Source organism: Carlito syrichta, unplaced genomic scaffold, assembly GCF_000164805.1.
Source record: "Carlito syrichta isolate Samal-C Ts95f unplaced genomic scaffold, Tarsius_syrichta-2.0.1 Scaffold308825, whole genome shotgun sequence".
Taxonomy (NCBI): Eukaryota; Metazoa; Chordata; class Mammalia; order Primates; family Tarsiidae; genus Carlito; species Carlito syrichta.
In genome coordinates, this window is record NW_007252921.1 from 207,621 (window position 1) to 213,028 (window position 5,408).

The window sequence follows — 5,408 nt, forward strand, 5'->3', positions numbered from 1 at the left end:
GGAAGGCACCTGGAATTGAACCAGGGACCTCTTGATCTGCTATCAAATACTCTACCCCTGAGCTATAACTCCAACTGACTTATTGGCCTGGATAACACCTTTTACTTGTGCAGCCATGCCCAACTTTCCTATAAAATTTTGTCACAGATGCTCTTTCTGGGTGGGCCTCCTCAAAGCTGCCAAGCCTGTCTCACTACAATTTTATCTTCATGAGGTAAAACAAGCAACAGCTTCCCCTCCCTGTAGCAGCTTCCTCGCCCTTTCTAGAAAAGGGTTGACACTGAAATTGATAGCTGAAAATGCCTTCAGAGTCACTAGCCTGTGCCCTTCAGAGTGCACATATGATAACAGAGACTCAAGATTAATGTTTTTCCCAAGCACACGTAGATTTAGGACCTGAATCTATTCATCCTGACTTTGGGTTTAGGATCCTGTTACTAAACCAATGACTCGCATATCTTCCTTTTGTCCCTATATTCTATCAGTTCAAAAAAAGTAATGACTTCAAAGCTGAAGATAAATGAATAGATTTATACATACCTGAGAACTTGGAGAGAACTAGAAGAGCAGGAATGTGCCACACAGCTCAAGAACCACAGGAAAAGCTAATGGGAAACTTTAGTATTTGAACGGGTGCATGAACTAAACCCCTGAGGTCGGTCCTTTGTTTTTGTCCTTGGGAATCATTTTGGGAGCTTGTCAAACATGCAGATACCATCTAGGGTTAGGAACAAGCTCTTTATAGAGAGTAGTCAGTAGACCCTTTTGGAGATCTGCCATGGGTGTAGATCTGCTTCCTTTGTGCCCCCTGCCGGAAGACATGGGTATCAAAACACTCAAGAAGGGGATGGGTTTGAAATTTTGACACCAGCCTCAGGATCAGCCAAAGCAAGTGGCGAGCACCAGGATTTAAACTACGGACCACAGTCAAGCTGCAGATCCTCTGAACTGTGCTCTAATAGTGGCTCTTAATTTTAGGGGGCACCAGGATATGGGGAGCTGGGAGGAGTGGGGCTGGTAGGAGAGAGGATGGGTCTAGAGGAGGGATGAGTATGGGAGGGAACTGGCATGGAGGAGAGCAGACTCAGCTGGACACATGGGCCAAATCCCACTGGGAGTGGGCTGAGTACACTCCTAGCTGTCTTCGCTTGAGGATTTGGTGAGTCAGCAGTGACAACCACTGACACAGAGAACTTAAGAGAAGGAGTGGAAGGGGAAGGTGGGGAAGAGGAAGAAGGTAGAATGGGGAGAGAAGAGGGAGGAGGGAGGAAGGAGAAGAGAGAAGGAGAAGGGAAGGAGGGAAGGAGAGAGTAAAAGAGGGAGGTGGGAAGGGGAGGAGGAGGAGTTTGAGTGTGGACTCCCTGAGTGTGCGGTGCCTGTGAGACATTTCTTGGCTGGAGGGAGATACAGACTAGGCTGCCACGAACACAGAGGGATGAACTGAAGTGTGAATGCAGATTAGCCCACTGTTAATCCATGGAATGAGAGGAAGAAAGCTTTGTTTTATCAGGGGAATTAAAAAAACCCCAGAATTTGTTTATAAAAAATTGTGCATTTATTCTTACATGTATGTTTTAACTTCAGTCACTTTTAAAGTACTCTCTGTTTGATGTAGTACACCTATTGAGATGTTTTTTCCAGTGCTCAAAACAGTTTTGATCTCATCAATTTTTGTGTCTTTTAGTGCTTCTGCTGTTCTTGTTTCACCTCTCCCACCCTGGCAAAACGTTTGCCTTTGAGAACATTTTTCATCTGAGGAAACAAAAAAAGTTGCTCAGGATGAGATCAGGTGAATAGGGAGGGTGGGGCACGGGGGTCATGCTGTATTTGATCAAAAACTGCTAAACACTTCAGCGTAGTGTGGGCAGGTGCATTGTCATGGTGGAAGAACCAGTCACCTGTTTGCTACAACTAGGGATGTTTCTTCTGCAAATTGTGGCACAAACTTCTTAAAACTTTCAGATGAAAACTTTGGTTCACTCTTTGATCTAGAGGAACAAATTCTGAGTATACTACAAGAGGCCCGCCCTCTAAACGATAATTTCGGGGGTTTTTTGGGTCCCCCCTCATATGTGGGTAGAGGAAAAATTGGTCAATTAAGCAGGAGGAGGATGGGAAGGAGTAGTTTCCTGAAAGCAGAGGGAAGAGGAAAAGAGAGTTTTACAAAGGGGGAGGAAGGGGGGAATCTTAATTTTTAAAAAAGTATTAATAACAACACTTACACAATGCACAGTCCATACCAGACATTGGTCTAAGTGTTCATATGTATGTATTGGCAACTGATTATTGTCACTGAAAGGCACTTTGGATAGACCAGTGGAAGGGAGGGAAAGACAGCTTGCTGTGAATTGGGGAATGAATGGAATTGACAAAGCCGAGTTGGACGATTAAACAGGGTCAGCAAACTTTTCCTCTGAGGGCTGTGTAATAAATATTTTCAACTCTGTGGCCCAGGTGGTCTCTGTTACAACTACTCAGCTCTGCTGTTGTTGTGTGACAGCAACTATAGGCAATAAGTAAATGAATGAGTGTGGTCTGTTTGAATAAAACTTTATTTATAAAAACAAGAAGCAATAGCTGGGCATGGTAGTGCGTGCTTGTAGTTCCAGCTACTTGGAAGGCTGAGGTGGAAGGATCGCCGGAGCCCAGCAGGTCGAGGCTGCGGTGGCCGGGAGCGGCCACTGCACTCCAGTTGGGGCGACAGAGTGAGACTCCAACTCAAAAAAAACCCCAAACAAACAAGAACAAACAAACAAACAAAACAAGAAGCAGGCAGGATTTGGCCATTGCTATAGTTTGCTGACCTCTGAGACAAAGCACACCTTCATGAAGAGTGCCCAGAAAAGGAAGAAGAAAGACACAGTTTAGAGAAAGAGTGTGTATTTGTTTGGGAGAAAGAGAAAAAAAATAACAAAAAGTTAAATCCCAGCAGAAGATTTAGTGAGGCAAGGTTCCTCTAGTTCTTGCTGGGAGGGCAATGGTCAGGACCAGAAGATTCCTGGGGTCTCTGTCTTCATCCAGTCTCATGAGACCAGCAGGAGATGGGGTAGTAGTGATATAGCATTCTGGGATAGTCCAATCCGCTTAGGGTCATGGCTGACAAAATCAGGTTTACTCATCCACTTCAATCAGGGAGCCTGCACACTAAAGAATCCAAGGGGCTTCATCAAATAAAGGAACAGATAGGTTTTGTGATAAGGTTGGAGATAAGGGAAAATTTCAGTGAAACAGGCTCCAAGCAAAGTAAGGCTGCAGTAATGGGGATAGGTCTCAGGTGTGGGCTGCACAGTGGCCCCGGACTTCTGTTTTCTGGTACATACTACACCCTGGAATCAATGTGGAAAGTTGTGTCCAGAAACCCCTTATCTGAAGTTTTACATAGGGTTAAAAATGGAGGCTGCTTCTCTGCCTCAAAATGACTTGGGTCCTTCAAGCAAAAGTGGGTTGTTTCACCTCTAGAAGCTAGAAAAGACAAGGAAACACATTCTCCCCTGGAGCATCCAGAGGGAGCATGGCTCCTTTCACACCTTAATTTTGGCCCAGGGAAACTGATTTTTAATTTCAGGTTTCCAAAACTGTAAGAATAAATTTGAATAGTTTTAAGCTAAACAACTTTTTTAAAAAATGGGCTGTTTCATTCTTACTGATACAGTTTCAAAGTTTCTGATCGTCTACAGCAGTTAGACATGAGCAAGCGGAGCCCATCCCTGAGAGTACCTTGTCTCCAGCCCTACTCCAGACCACCTAGTTTCAGCCCCAATCCCTGCCACCAAGTTCCTCATTCTAGATACAAAACCCCCCAAATTAAGATGAGTCACACTGGATTAGGATGGACTCTAATTCAATATTACTAGTGTCCTTATAAGAAGAGAAGAGACACAGAGACACATACAGGGAAGAACACCATGTAAAGATAGAGACAACAGTTGGGATGATGCTTTTCCAAGACAAAGAGGGCCAAACATGGCTGGAGACACCAGGAGTTGGAGGTGGCAAGGAAGAATTCTTCCCTAGACCCTTTAGAGGAAGTGTGGTCCTGTTAATGCCTTGATTTCAGACTTCTAGCTTCCATAGCTGTGAAAGAATAAATCCTTGTTGCCTTAGACACCCAGTGTGTGGTAATTTGTGATGGCAGCCCTAGGAAATTAATTCACCTTATGATTAGGTGACATAGCCTCTTTTCCTGCTAGGACTTCCTTCCCCTTACCTCAGGTCATCTTCTCTTCAGGCTTGAGTGAGGTACCAGCAGGGAGAGCCACTTACCTTTAGTTAGTAGTCAAGAGTCAGCCAGGCCCTCTCTCCTAACAAAAAAAATGAATGAATCTCTCAGAGCCATGCTGCTACTCAGAACTAAGGCTGGAAAGCTAGGATCTGTGTGCCAGACTATAATTTCTTTCATTCTTTTTAGGGCAAAATGAAACTACAGGAAGTTATCACCAACATTTTGAGGAGAAGTTGACCTCCAGGGAAGAAAAAATAAAACCCACTGAGCTAAGAAGCATCTCGGAAGAAAAGATGCACCCAAGAGCTGGGTTAAATTGCTGGTAAAGAGTAAGGGAACTTTGTGTGCTGAAAAGAATGCAGAATCTGAATGAGTTCTGGCTTTTGGGCAGATTACTTAGTGTATTTGAACCCTAGTTTGTTTATTTCTAAATGAGCATGCTAGCACTCAACTCACTGGGCTGTGATGGGAATTTGGTGGGAATTGATGGTTGAAGTGTCCAATAATATACCTTGGCACATAGTATCGCCTCATAAAGGCTAATTTCTATTTATTTTCTTCTATATTCCTGTAGAAAAGCAAAAGACATCAGTGTTTTTCTGCATCTGACCTGGGAAGAGATCCTATGCAGGAGACCCCCAGATGTTCAATCAGTATAGGAAGAAGCGGTATAAGTAGTTAGGGAACTCTCCAGCAAGATCACTAGCCCCCAGGCTCATCCACAGCCTTCTCCCCTTCCCAGCCCCCTCTGCTCCATTCATTCCTGACTGTGCCTTGTACTTAAAAAAAAAAAAAAAAAGTCTCTTGACCTGACCTGACCACCTTGTTTAATTAACATTTGAGAATATATTAGGCACAAGATCATGTGCTAGATGCTGGGATAGAGCAATGGCCAAATTAAACCCTGTCCTCAGCTCCCTCAACATCTCACATTGCTGAAAGTTTCCATGTCTTTCCCCATCCACACTCCATCTTCCCTCTCCTCTATTAGCTCTTCTTTCTATATTTGCTGTCACTCCCATTCATAGCCCCCCACCCCCTTTAGCTCCTAGTTCATCAAACCTCTTCTGGCACTCTCTTCTATCTTCGTTGTCTCCCTGTCCACAGAAACATGTTAAGGCAGATTCTTCTTCCTTCCTTCCTTCCTTCCTTCCTTCCTTCCTTCCTTCCTTCCTTCCTTCCTTCC

The 5,408-nt window shown here is 44.2% G+C and overlaps 1 non-coding gene across 1 annotated transcript; it reads right to left on the minus strand.

The window, feature by feature from the left end:
* On the minus strand, positions 1-72 carry TRNAC-GCA. The gene has a single exon. It is a non-coding gene; the product is annotated as a tRNA-Cys (tRNA).
* Positions 73-5,408: the final 5,336 nt, after the last annotated feature.